The 14,606-nt window shown below is 38.7% G+C and overlaps 1 protein-coding gene across 6 annotated transcripts in view; it reads left to right on the top strand.

Moving 5' to 3' along the window:
• The window catches only part of ROBO2 (roundabout guidance receptor 2), a 635,780-nt gene that overhangs the window by 215,762 nt on the left and 405,412 nt on the right, over positions 1 to 14,606 (top strand). The gene's annotated exons all lie outside the window — the stretch shown is intronic.

The raw sequence follows: 14,606 nt of genomic DNA, 5'->3' as shown, positions 1-14,606 counted from the left end.
ATACTATTAATCTCAAGGCCAATGGCATGTTATGTGGTATGGGGCATTTAAGTGTCCTTGGCATTCTCAAAACCTGAACCCTACACTCCGGCTCAAAGCTCCTTATAGACAAGGACTATATTATGAAATTCTGTCGTGTTTTTCATAGTATAGGATGTACACATTGTGGGATTTCAAAACTGGATTGCTTCTTGGTATCAAGTATCCAAATTGCTCAGAGCCACGGGAGTAAAACAATGGAGAAACAGTAGTGACTGTACCATTATAATATACGTAAGTGTGCATGTTAGTTTGCTTAACATTTATCGAATTCCTGATACATAAAAGGCCTCAGGCTAAATTTTGTCAATTATATAAAAGTACCTTTTCCTCAATAAAGGCAACTTACTGGAAGAATCATGTTTTAGTGGGGGAAATTAACATATAGGCTTTATAAACAAATGAATTAAGTGCTAAAGAGATGAACAAGACATATTGTAAGAGATCAGAAGGAGAAATTATAGGGGAAGACAGTAGTTGTCAAGAAAACATGATAAAAATACAACTGTTGGACTTAGGAAGGATTTCAGTAGTTTAAGAGACAAAAAGATAGGAAAACGTATAGCATGCACAAAGTCAAAGTCAGGGATCCATAAATATCACTGGGTGTGTAATGAATTGTTAGTAGTTGGATGGGGGATGCTAAAATATAAAGTGAGAGAACCTTCATATATTTTCTTTTCCTACCGTTATAGTTCCAGATATTGATAGAGATGTTTTAGAAAATCCCAACTTAAGGCCGGGTGCGGTGGTTCACACCTGTAATCCCAGCAGTTTGGGAGGCCGAGGTGGGAGGATCACGAGATCGAGACCATCCTGGCCAATATGGTGAAACCCCATCTCTACCAAAACACGGAAAATTAGCCAGATGTGATGGTGCGCACCTGTAGTCCCAGCTACTTGGGAGGCTGAAGCAGGGGAATCGCTGGAACCTAGGAGGCGGAGCTTGCAGTGAGCCGAGATCCTGCCATTGCACTCCAGCCTGGGTGACAGAGGGAGACTTGGTTTCACAAAAAAAAAAAAAAAGAAAAGAAAAGAAAAGAAAATCCCAACTGAAGCATATGTGAACAAATGAACAGGTAATTTTTTATCAAAAAAGCAAAGGTCTTTGAAATAATTTTATTCAGATTTTGCTCACAAATATTATATTTCCATTTTGTTAGAATTATGAGGATGATGGCTAAAAATAAAATGAACCAAGTTTTATGCATGTTGCATTTTAACAAGTTGGGTGTCTCATTGGAATGCACTGTCTTCTTGTTCCACATTTATTTTTGGAATTTAATAAGGCGCCTGTCATATCTGCCTCAAGGCTAAAAAACATCATGGGGGAGAAATCCAAAGTACTGTCATGTTTGAGTGACATGGAGCCAATTTTATTTTACTTCCTTTTCATGGGGGGTGGCTCAAATTAGCCAGGCTCACTTCTGAAAATGCATTGCTACATCATCTATTCTAAAGGCCTTGTGCTGCTTAACTGGTAATGACATTGCCCAGTGACGTTTGTTAGGTAGATTTGACTCAGAAAACCAGTGGAGGATTTTCCTTAAAAAATTAATTCTGGGCATTTTACTGCAAAGCTCATTCTCATGATAGATTGTGGTACAGTGCCACATATCTCCAGAAGTGGGTCTCATTACCTGAGAAACTTTGGAAGGTAATAACTTCTTTATTTCTTCTTTGCGCTCCCGGAGCACATAATTAATGTACTGACTCATTTAGCTCAACTCTCCAAAGGATGAAGCTGTGTGGATACAAGGGAGATTCAGAGAAACTGGCAAACAAGCATGGTTTCTGATTCTCATTCCGAGTGAGGGAAAAACTCTGCCATTTTCTACTTCTTTCTTTTAAGTTGATGTTTAGTACAATGTGACTGTGTTAAGCAGAACATAATGTGTTAGGATTACAATGGAACCATCATGTTTTTAGGAAGTTTAAGTGAGACTTGGGATAGATGTCACAGAATGATGTTGCCATGGCTGAGTTAGTCATAAAATTAGAAATCACAGTAAGCTGAAGGATGTCTGAGGCATAAAAATAAACCACGTACCATGTAATGGGTGTGTTATTGTAATAACTAAGATAAGCATTTCAAATGTTTTACTGATTAAATCAGAATTAAGGCCTGTGTTTTTTAGTAGTGACTATCAGGAAGTAGATTGTTTAAATAACATGAACTTAAAACATGTAAACATAGTATTTTTTGTGTTAAAAATATATAGTGTAGACAAAATCAATGATTTGTAGCTAGAAAGCTCTTTCTACCTTCATTTGGGACTTCCTGCCTCATGGGTAAATGGAAAAGGAATAGTAAATCTAAGCAACTTTTTCATGAGTTTATACCTTCTTAGGCACAAAGAGAAATCTGTGATCTCTTCCCTGTATCCTAGAAGACCTCTGCGACAGGAGTGAGAATTGAATTTGGTTACAGACTTCTGAGAGTGTATGTGTATGTGTGTATGCGTGTGTGTGTGTTTGTGTTTTGCATGTTGGCTAAGTATGGGGGAAGGGAATCATTGTAGGAAAATTTAATCCTGAGATTTTGTGGCTACACTCGCTTTAAACCCAAATATGTGGGTTGGATCAATCCTTGGTTATATATGGAAGATCACTTAGTGGTAAGGCCAAGTCTAAACCATTAGGTATTGAGCCACTATGGAACAAATAAAGATGAAATACGAGACTGCAAAATGATCCCGCCCCATGTTCAAAGTGCTTTACCCTTCAGCATGCTCCGGGAACTGAATCAGAAAAAGTCAACTGCATTTTGAAGTGTCGGCATGTAACATTTTATTTTCCTTTGTTATGGAATTCTAAAACTATACTGTACAGATTTCCTGATATATTCTGAAAGCTATCAAGCAAGCAATGTAACACTTTTTGTGGACAATGATTTTAATTAAACAAATGCCATTTCTTGGAGAGAATTTACCTCTTGATTATAGCTGGTCTTCATCTTATTTTACATAAGCTATCTCTTGGGGGCATAAATTTCCAGGCAAGGAAACAGGAAAATTTATTGGCTATTTGATTTACATGTTTATTGGGCTCTCCAAAGGCTTTACTATTTAACTGGTCATTGAAAGTAGAAGAGGGGTGGGGTGGATTATATTAAATTTAATGGAAGATTTAGGTAAATTCTTTTGAAGGAAAAAATATGGGTCAACTTTTAAAATATTTCACTTTCAGTAAACAATGGTATCTATTTTAGTGGCTATCTACCAAGAGCTGAATCATTCTGTACAGACTGGATTCTTTAGTCCGTGTCTCGAGTTTTAAGTGTTTCATGCTTAGAAGTGCTTTAACTTAAATGTATCAATAATGATACTGCTGTGGAATTGTGTCATACTATTCCCACGAGCAGCCCAGAATAGCTCCCGGGCATGGAGTCTAATCTTTATTCCTGGAGGTGGCAAGAGTAGGTTGTCATGGAGCTAGTGGAGAGATCAGCAGACTCTATTTATGTGGCAAGGGAGAGGATACAGTCTTTCTTCTGTAAAATTTTAGAATGAGGCTGTTCTGCAGGGACATTAGGCTGAGTGCTTTAAAAAAAGAGAGTGTACTCTACACATGGAGGCTCAATAAAGTTTGTTTACAGTGCTGAGAGTGATTCCATATTCACATCCCAAATATAAGGCCAGTTGCCATCCTTCAATTATTCTCTCACAAATACAGTGGCTCCTCCTCTCTTCAGTAAGAGTAATTGTATCACTTAGAGAATATTTCCTTTACTACCAGGAATTCTGAGAATTAGCATCATCTTCCTTGACAGAAAGGCACTAGATCGACAATTTAGCAAATGCATGTGCTGTCTTTTTCCTTTAGGTTTTCATTCTTGGGGACCATTTCCCTTAGTATCTCAAAGCGTCTGACTGACTGGGTTCGAATCCCAGATCTGCCACTTACTTACTAATCCTTTGAAACTAAGCAAGTAAAAGAATGTTATTAAATTCATAATACAGATAGGAACAGGATGCAGGGAGATTCAGGGCAGAAGACAGTGGGTCTCTGGCGAGGGCCCCACCCTCAAGCTGAAAAGCCTGGAACCATGGCCAAAAGTAAGAGCTTGCATCCCTGTTTTCCTGCTCGAGTGTTGCCTTTCCACCCACAGCCCCACCCCACCCCATCCTGTGCCTATAAAAACCCCAGAGCTCAGCCAGCAGAGGGGAGAAGCAGCTGAATGTCAGAGACTAGGATGGATGTTGGAGAGAAGTGGTTTGACTTCAGAGGGACAGCTTAACGGCGTAGCTTCAGAGAGGAGTCCGGCGGGGATGGCCGACTCTAGGGGAAGATCACCTTCTTGCTCCATCCCCTCTTCACCTCCCCTTTCTGCTGAGAGCCACTTTCACTGGCAATAAAATCCCCTGCATTTACCATCTCCAGTTAGTTCATGCAACCTCATTCCTCCTGGATGCCAGGTAAGAACTCGGGTGCCACGAGTGTGGGTGCAAAAACTGTCACACTGACCCTCCACTGAGCTGTTAACACTGAAAAACCGTCACACAGACCCTCCGCTGAGCTGTTGACACTGAAGCCGCCTGCAGATGGCAAAGCTCAAAGGGTGCTGTCATACTCCGACTGCGGCGTCGGGGTCGCGGGCACCCCCTGGAGGCTGTCGCGGGGCCCACATGGAGTCTCGCTCCTGCCAGCGCCCAGAGCTGCTCACCCCAGCTCCTGCGCTCGCTCACCTGCACCCCTTCTGTGAGGAGTGGAAGCGAGACCAAACAGACCAAACGAGCGAGTCCGCCCCGCCAGCACGAAAGCAGCCAGCGTGGTCCGGGGCATGTGCGCTCCAGTTCCCGCCCACGAAGGGGGCAGGGAAATAGCTGCTTCAATACCACTTGCTCTTTTTTTTTTTTTTTTTAAAGGAAGAATTCGTAAAATAAGTTTGGAGGTCACTTGAACAGAAATATTTTGGAATATGAGCCCACTCATAAAATCAAAAATCATTATTTTTTTTTTTTTTTTTTAGACAAGAGTGTCAGTCTGTTACCCAGGCTGGAGTGCAGTGGCTCAATCCCAGCTCACCGCAACCTCCGCCGCCCGGGTTCAAAGGATACCCCTGCCTCAGCCTCCCGAGTAGCTGGGACTAACTTTTGTATTTTTAGTAGAGACGGGGTTTCTCCATGTTGGCCAGGCTGGTCTCAAACTCCTGACCTCAGGTGATCCACCTGCCTCTGCTCCCAAAGTGCTGGGATTACAAGCGTGAGCCACCGCCCCTGCCCACATTTTTGTTTTAATTTGGGTTTTTTTCACAGTGAGAACTGGAAAACAACAACAACAACAACAACAAAAAACCAGAAAAACCTCTGCTGAATTACCTGTAAACGACCTTATGATAAAATATTCTGTTTTGTCTTCTGTGTATATATTTTTTTATAATTGCTTTAGTTTCAGATAATATTCTGTACAATTTGTAATCTAGAGAGAAATAATCAAATATTCATACATATATGAAGCATTAAAGAAAAATTTCAAAAACTCTAAACCATCATGGCATGCACTAAGGACAAAGTTTCTGTAGGAATTTGCATAGAAAAAGGCAGCTGGACTTAACATATTATTTCATGGCACCTTTAAAAGGTCCTTAGCTGTAGCAGCCAGCCCTATCTTCATACTGCAAGGGATAATTAGTTTCAGCTGAACACTCCCATCCATCACTTTAAAATGAGATGTTGACTCAAATTTTAGAAGTTACAACCTTTGTTTTATATTTAAAAATGTTATAGTTGCCTAAGGACATAAACATACAAAACTTAAACCTAGTTTTATATTTGCTAACTTACATTTATATTTAAGTAATGTAAAATAAATATCAGTCAGATCAGAGTGTTTCTTTTAAAACAATTGTCTTACACTAATCAAATTTGAATATAGCTACTATATTTTATTATTATTATTATATAGGACCCATTTGCATAAATACTGAAAACTAAGACCTGGCTATAAAGTTACTAAGTGTTAGATTTAGTGGATTTTTTTTTCCTGATTTTCCGTATGTGTAAAAGTTTTACTTGAAGAACTCTGCATTTAAGGAAGCATCCAAAGTAAATTTTTTCTATATAAACACAGAAAAACTGTATTATAGCATACCAGTAATGCACAAGGAGAAAGTCAAATTACAGAATTAAAATATTGCTTATATAAAAAATGCCATAAGATTACTTTAAAACCTCCTACCTAGCTTGCTTCAACTATAATTCAGAATAATGTATTAATTTTATATCTAGAAAGGCCTAGAACTGCATTCTATCTCAGCTTTTGATTGATTCACTTTTCATTCTTGGTCAGATTATTTAATATTGGTGAATAAATGGAGACCCTGAGGCTACCTGGGAAGATCATTTTGAGGATTCCGTCTGGTGGTGTGAAAGACGCCTGGTCTATGCTATTCCATACTGGGCCTCCAACAGATGTGTAGCCTTTTCCCATTGTCTCCATAATTTCGTAAATGGAAATGTCTTCTCCCCTTCCCCTTTAATATCTAGTCTCCTTCACACCTTCTCCTGGTGGCAAAAGACATTGCTAGGTTCCATATATCCAGCCAGTCAAAGTCTGTGTGTGCCACGACTGAGTTGTACACAGGAAATAGCAGCTGAGGCAGACACGGTCCTTTTTTCCCCAGAATCACACATCCATGTGTTAACTGTCTGTGTTAGTCTCTTGTGTTTTGCTAAAGCAGAATACCTGAGACTAAGTAATTTACAATGAACAGAAATTGATTTGGCTCACAGTTCTGGAGTTTGGATCGAGGAGATGCATCTGGTGTTGGCCTTCTTGCTGCAGCATTCCGTGGCAAAAAGGTGGGAAGGCAAAAGAGCTCACAGGAGAGATGGAGGGTAAGGGGACTGAACTCATCTTTTTATCAGGGACTGACTCCCACCATAACTAAGTCACTCCAACATAATAGCATTAATCCATTCACGAGGGCAGAGTCTTCATGACTCCATCACTTCTGAAAGATCCTACTTCCCAACAGTGTTGTAGTGGAGATTAGGTTTCTATAACATAAACTTTGGGGGTCACATTCAAACATTTCACCCCTCGCTCTCCAGGGTTGCAGTGTCATGTCTGCAGCTTTCTCAGGCTGCAGTTGCAATCTGGTGGCCCTGCAGTTCCAGGGGCTCAGGGGCTGCTCCACTCTCAAGGCTCCACTAGGCATTGTCCTAGTGGGGAATCTGTGATGAACCCACCCCTGTGGCTAGTCTCTGCCTGGGCCCCCAGACTGTCTGATACGTCCTTGGAAATCTTAGTGGAGATTGGCCATTAAACCGTGGCCCCACAGCTCTTCCATTTTAGGGACCTGCAGATTTAATATGATGTGGACATCGCCAAGGTTTACAGCGTGTACCTTCTAGAGCCATGGGTCAAGCTACACACACCTGGACTCACTTGAATTATAAGTGTGGTGGCCAAAGGGTGCTGTTTTGGAATTCAGGGAGCAGAGTTCTAGGACAGTGCAGGGCAGTAAATGCTGAGGTCTTGCAGGCCCCTCTCAAAACCTTGCTGTCAAGGTCCTAGCTTGCTTAGAAGATTTCAGAAATGCCTTTATGGTCAGTATCTCTTTATCCTGATGAAGAGAACCTGGCTTTCTTCTGTCCATGTTAATTACCTTAGGAAAGGGTTGCTTAGCCACACCCTTAGTGATACGGATTTCTTGCGTCCTGACCCAAATCTCATCTTGGATTCTACCTCCCATAATTGTTGTTAGGAGGGACCTAGGGGGAGATGATTGAATCATGGGGGTGGTCTCCCCCATACTGTTCTTGTGGTAGTGAATAAGTCTCAGGAGATCTGATGGTTTTACAAGGGGTTTCCACTTTTACTGGACTCTCTCTGCCACCATGTAAGATGTGCCTTTCGCTTTCCACCCTGATTGTGAGGGCTCCCCAGCTGCGTGGAACTGCGAATCCATTAAACCTTTTTCTTTATGAAGGACCCAGTCTCAGGTATGTCTTTATCAGTAGCATGAAAATGGACTGACAGACTTTTTGATTATTTACATGGCCAGCCTGGAAAATTTCAAAATCTATCCATTTTGCTTCCCTTTTAATTATAAATTTTATCTTTAAATTATTTTTTCTTCCCTAATTTTAGTGTAAGCAACCAAAAGAAGCCGTGTAGCACTTTGAACACTGTGCTACTTAGGTATTTGCTCAGCCAGATATCCTAGTACATTGCTCATAAGTTTCGCCTTTCAGTTTTAGGACATGAATATTATTCTGTCAAATTTTTGCAACTGTGTAAAAAGGATTGCCTTTACTCCATTCTTCAACACTTTGTTCCTCATTTTTGTCTGAGACTCATCAGAATGGCCTTCAATATTCATATTTCCAGCAACATTCTGATCATAACCACTTAAGTAATCCCTAAGAAAATTTAGGCTTTCCCTATATCTCTTGTCTTCTGAGAAGAGACCACTCCTTTTTAAATAAACAAACCAACAAAAACAATTACTGACTCAGCAACAAGATGTATGCATAGCTTATTCATGAGTCAATTCATTCATTTTAAATGACACTTGATGCATTTGAAAGAGCATTTTATATATCATTATTAAATTAGAAATAGGGCCGTGCGTGGTGGCTCACACCTGTAATCCCAGCACTTTGGGAAGCTGAGGCGGGCGGATCGTGAGGTCAGGAGATTGAGACCATCCTGGCTAATACAGTGAAACACCGTCTCTACTAAAAATGCAAAAAAATTAGCCGGGCGTGGTGGCGGGTGCCAAGTCCCAGCTACTCAGTAGGCTGAGGGCAGGAGAATGGCGTGAACCCGGGAGGCACTGCTTGCAGTGAGCTGAGATCGTGCCACTGTACTCCAGCCTAGGCCACAGAGCAAGACTCCGTCTGAAAAAAAAGAAATGAGAAATAAACAGAAGGTTTTAATAAATGAATTCCAACTTGTTTAGAAAGGGTACTCTATTTGATAAAAGAATATTAAATTAATTTGTATGGCTAGCTGTACTAATTTCAAATTATGCTCTTTTGGAAAAAAATATGGATGTCCCAAAGTTAACATTACAGATATTTGTGGAGCATTTTAAGATCTAAGTTAAAGAGAACTAGGAAGTGTTCTAAGTAAATTTCTGAGACATCACAGGGTAAGGGTTCTCAGCTAGCGTGTCTCCATGTTACTTCAGATGGCTGTCAGATGCTCATATCTGACTCTGTAAAAAGTGGATTATCTCTGAAGTCGTGGTTTCAACGTGCAAATTTTGATTTTAATGAGAATATTTAAAAGATAATTGTGGTTCCTAGGAGACTTTTTAAAAAATGGATTTAGAAATTAACTGTAAAAGTTCACAGAAGCCAAGCAAGCATTTCTATGAGTTGAATTATATATTTAAATATGCTTGTGTGGAAGGGGTATGTAAAGTCAGATTAGCTAGAGAAAAATGACTTCTCAAGAAGTTATTCACATAAAGACCTATGTGACATAAACTGCAAAGTTTAATATTCACTGAAAAGCTCTATTCCAAAAACAGTATTAAATTTTATCTTTAAAAAAAATTAAATCTGGTATTCTTAAGCTATTATGAGGTGTCTGTCCCAGTGTGAAACAAAGTTTTCCCTAGGTGGGAGGAATCGACATCTGTTTGGGCAATGGAAATCATATGACATGAGTGATGGGCCTGGATGAGTTTAAAATCATGAAGATCACAATTATTTTCTTCTTTGTCAATGAGAAATACCAATATATGTCATCAGACAGGCCCACAATATTCTTGTGTTCTAAATATTTGGGTCATTTCCATAAAAAGCCTGCAGTTTTCACAGAGACAAATGTGGATCCTGAACTCTAGACCCAGATAATATTCATGCCACTAGAAATAGTGGTGAAGAAATGACCTAGAACTATGAATATAAACTGATATTATTTAAGAACCTCTAATCTGTAATATTTGAAATATTTTGTTCAAATAATAAAAAGGGTATATCTTGGACATAATTTTTCTTTTGCTATTCTGTTTTTATGCTTTGCTTGAGCACTATAAAGAGACTTTGGCAAAGTAGTTAACGTTTAATTCATTTGAAAAGGTAATGAAAATATTTCTTTGTTTTTTCTTTAAAGATATATAGCCTGGGCAACATAGCGAGACCCTCTCTCTACAAAAATAAATAAATACATAAATTAGCCAGGGATAGTGGTGCACCTGTAGTCTTAGCTACTCGCTGAGGTCTGACGATGGCTTGAGCCCAGGAGTAGTTAGAGGCTGCAATGACCTATGATTGCCACTCCACTAGAGCCTGGGTGACAGAGACCCTATCTCAAAAAGAAAGAAAAAATAGTTTTCTGCTCTTCTAGTGAACAGTGATTTCTACATTAAGTCAATGGATTCATTTTTTAATTGAATCAATACAAAGCCTAATTTGTCTAATGCAGTAGATATTTTCCAGGGAGTAAACAGACGAAGCAGCTTTACAATATGTTAAGCAATTAAAATTCTTCTTTTTGTTTGTTTGTTTTTGGCTTTTTGAGAGAATGATGATTTTGGACCCCTCTCCTATGGTGGAAACTTAACATCTGTACAAAATATTCTTTTCTTAGGGTCTTACATGATGTTGAAGTTGAATACCTTTCGGAACTATTAGAGAGGAGGAGAAAATTGTTCTACTTTTTAAAGTTTGGTTTTATTATAAGTTGTGTTTATTCTTAATAATCTTTAGTTTGTTGTCAAACAAGATTGAGAAGTTAAAGCAGTTCTGATACCACATTTGTTAAAGGCCCACTCTGTTCTAGGCACTTATTTCACTTACTTTTATTTAACCATTATTCCCATATTGAACCAGCATTTTCTCTTGACATAAGGGGAAACTGAGAGTCAAAGGGGTTAAGTGTCTTGCTCCAAGTCACCCATCAAAAAGTGGCAGAGTAAGAACAAGGTCAGATCTTCTGACACAAGGTCTAATGACTTTTCCATTAAACTTCAATTGCCAGTTTTGTGTGTAATAGGGGCAGGTTACTCTATCTATCTTTTCTGAGAGGGAAACGTATTCTGAAATGTAAAGTTTAAACTGTGCTGTTAAAAGGAAGAACTGGAGAAGGTGAGACTTTCCACTAAGATTCCAAAGATGAAGGAAAGTAAATTTTAGATTAACACTGGGGAGACTGGATTTTCTTTTGGTAAAGGAACAGAGAAATGTGAGATTACCCAGTGAAATATGAACTCAGAGGAACAAAAATCTATTTGGAGGTTTTGAAATCAAATTAAGTTACGTGAGTCCAAAATGTTGAGCAAGCCTTTCTTAAAGGCACCTGTAAATGTAAAGAAAAAAGTTGGTAAAGTGAAAATGATAAGAATTCATAAAATCAGCATTCTATAAAGTGTGTGAAGTTTTAAAACCAATTCAACTATGAGTAGATGTCATGTAGGCAGTGAATATAGTTAAGCCCCATTCTTCGGAGTTGCTAACCATGTGACCACAAATCTCCACTGCCACCTTGTGGTGGTATGTATATTTCAGAGACAGGCTCTGTGAAGAAAATTAATCTCTGAAGTGCTGAGAGATAAAATAAAAGGTGTCTGGTGGTAACCAGTCTCCCACTTTCTGCACTCAGGAACCAGACAGATTTGGGGAACACAGGATTCCTCTTCTGGAGTTACTATCCAAATTCCTACAAGTAATTTAGGAGATACCACAGATTTGGAGAGCAGGGCTATTAAACAGACATCACAGGGTGAAAACCTTGAGCAAGAGTAGGAACTGAATTTTCTTTCAGATTCTTTTGTGTTCATGGTGGAGGAAGATATTCTGTTTTTAAGAGGATCCTAAATATCCAATGCAGTTTTCATCTAGAAAAAAAGTTTTAATCTGTTCTGTATAAAGCAATGAGGTAACAGTCTCGTCAAAGGAAACCCTATGGGTATGTGAGAATGGATGGCTTCCAGTCACTTCTTTACATTTAGTCGCATTCATAAACGTGACCGATGGTGTTTCTGACTGGAGCTTAATGGGTTACTTCCAGTTATACACCAGTTGTGTTTTCAGCTCTTCAGATGACGTCAAGAAATGTGTTTGATTCCAAAATGATCAATTACCGAAGCATGTGATAGCTAATGTGCCTGTAAACTCATTAACCAAATGAAGCCACCTAATTGTCAACAGTTCAACAGAATTTTGTCTGCAGGTTATTTGTTTTTAGGTGTCAGTGGTATTCTTGTTTTAATTTTGCCAGCAGAAGTGGGATTAATAGATCAAAATAGTATTATAGCAGATGACAATAAATGACAACCAAAGACAAATCTAAAATTATTCTGATTTATCATTCTTTAAATGTAATAAAACATCAGTACTTAAGTGTAGTCATCATTTGTTTTATTTTTTATAATGCTCAAAAATATTTATAATGTATCTGCTAAAAACAAGTGTCTACCGATTGCATAACATGTAATTTGAGCAAATTATTTAACCTCTTCCCTTTTATGCACAATGAGGATAACATTAACATCATTAAGAATACATGGGTAATACAAGTTAATCATGGGACATTCTCAATAACTGTGTGTGTATGTGTGCATGTGAAAACTATAAGCAACAAAAATCTCTTTTATTCAGCAGAAACATCTTGACATCTTATATCTTATTAAACCTGCAAGTTAAGTAAGAGGAGGGCTTAAGCATTAGTACAAAAAACTATTATACAGTGCTTTATTTGTGGAGAATATTGATGGAGAAAGGAGGAAAGCAGAAAAGCCTATTCCCAAGAGAGTGTTCCGCGAAGAGCAGAGCATGAAACCAAGGCTCTCGGGGAACCCAAAACAAATAAATTCTGGCAGTGTCTGGGTAAGCCAGCCATCTTTCTCTCAATAATTTTTATTGTGCACCCAGTGATTTCTCAGGCAATTTTTAGAGCCTTTTGGAAAGTGGTCTCCAAATTATGCACTAATACAACACTGCTAATGAAAGCCCTCATAGAATTGCAACTCATTAGCTCTCACTTTTTTTTTTTGCTAATCCACAAATTCTATCCTACGTGCTGGACACCTGGTGGTACACCCCCCAGCCCCATATCTCAGCAGAGATGTAATTGCCAAGGCCTGGAGCGAGGTTTCATATTACCTAGACGTGTGGCTTATGCAAGCTCTTCCATGAGACTGTCTGTTGTCAATAATTAAGAGCTATCAAAACACTTGGCTAATTTACACTTGATAATCTGAAATGAGGGCCCCTGTGATCACCAGCTTCTGTCTTATTATTTAAATACACATAGTGTAAAAAAAGCAGAGTGGGGCCAAAGCAAGCCATATCAGGGAAAAGACCGGCTTTCCAGCAAACAAGATATAGCCCCATGGTTGTAAGCAAGTACAGCACAAGGCTGAACAAACACGGCCCAGTGAGTGCTTTTTATGGCTGAGAAGCTTCACAGAGCAGGTGCGATTGTAGAGGTTCTTTTGAACACTGAGATGTGGGGACCTGGCAAAGTTTAATTGGCAAGCTGTTGTAGTCAAATGCAGAGACCATGAAAATGGGCACACGTTATGGACATGAGTAGGGAGCTAGCACAGTATTTCAAAAAGAATGATTGCTAGAAATAATAGGAAATAACTATGTATGAACAGAAAAGAAATAAAACCGTTAATTTTTAGGAAGTGCAAATAGTAAAAATAAAGGGCAGTGCAGTCTGTATGTAAACAGTGAAAAACCCTTTGCATAGCTGTACTTGGGTTTTCAGCAACATTAGCATACGAAAGACTGCGTAACTCATCTCATTATTTTTTCAGAATTCAGGGCATTTCTGATTTTCTAATTCCAACTTACAAGATAAGAGATCAGAGGTGTAATTGAAGATGTTGTTACCAGTATTTTTGGTTCATATTATGGGTTAAGTTCAGCAATACATATTGAGAAAAAATAATGTGTAATAACAAGGAACAATGCTATAAAAACCTTTTGATAATAATATGTCAAGATATGTCATTTTAACCTACCTGATAAGGAAAGTGCTTTGTTATAATGCCATTTAAACCTTTTTTAGCTAAAATGTCTTGACTAGAATCTGGGGAAAAATAACTTAAACTCTGCTATACTGGAAGCGCATGAAAAAGAGTGTTGATTTTATAACCAGTTCGTGAGACACATTCCCTTGTGAATGAAAATACAGTGGGCTGTAAAGTTTGAAGTAAGGTGTCAACATGTCAGAGTAAGGGCAACATGCCATGAAAAATGTGTATAAGAGATCTGAAAGGTCCATGTAGTTCAGATTCACTTGTATAAAGTTCAGGTGAAAGTGTAGCTGGAAATTCTAGGTCAACACTCAAGTTAAAAGCAGGATTACTGCTGGCTTAAGTTATAACCAAAATAATGAGAAAATATAATAAATAACCTGTGAGAGAGGGAAATATGAGTGCTATAAAAGTTTAAGTCTATGTTACTTTTTACCTAATTGTATATTTCTCCCCAATCTTTTTAAGTTTAGAAATTGAGAAATTATACTCATTTTTGTCGGAGGAAGAGAGAGTTTTAAAAGTCCAGGTAAGATTAGTTGGCCATGGTGGTACACGCCTGTAATCCCAGCTGCTCAGGAGGCTGAAGAATGAGAATCGTTTGAACCCAGGAGGTTAA

This window comes from Hylobates moloch, unplaced genomic scaffold (genome assembly GCF_009828535.3).
Source record: "Hylobates moloch isolate HMO894 unplaced genomic scaffold, HMol_V3 SCAFFOLD_4, whole genome shotgun sequence".
Lineage (NCBI taxonomy): Eukaryota > Metazoa > Chordata > Mammalia > Primates > Hylobatidae > Hylobates > Hylobates moloch.
Note: the sequence above shows the minus strand (reverse complement) of the source record. Positions and strands in the feature narration are given on the sequence as shown.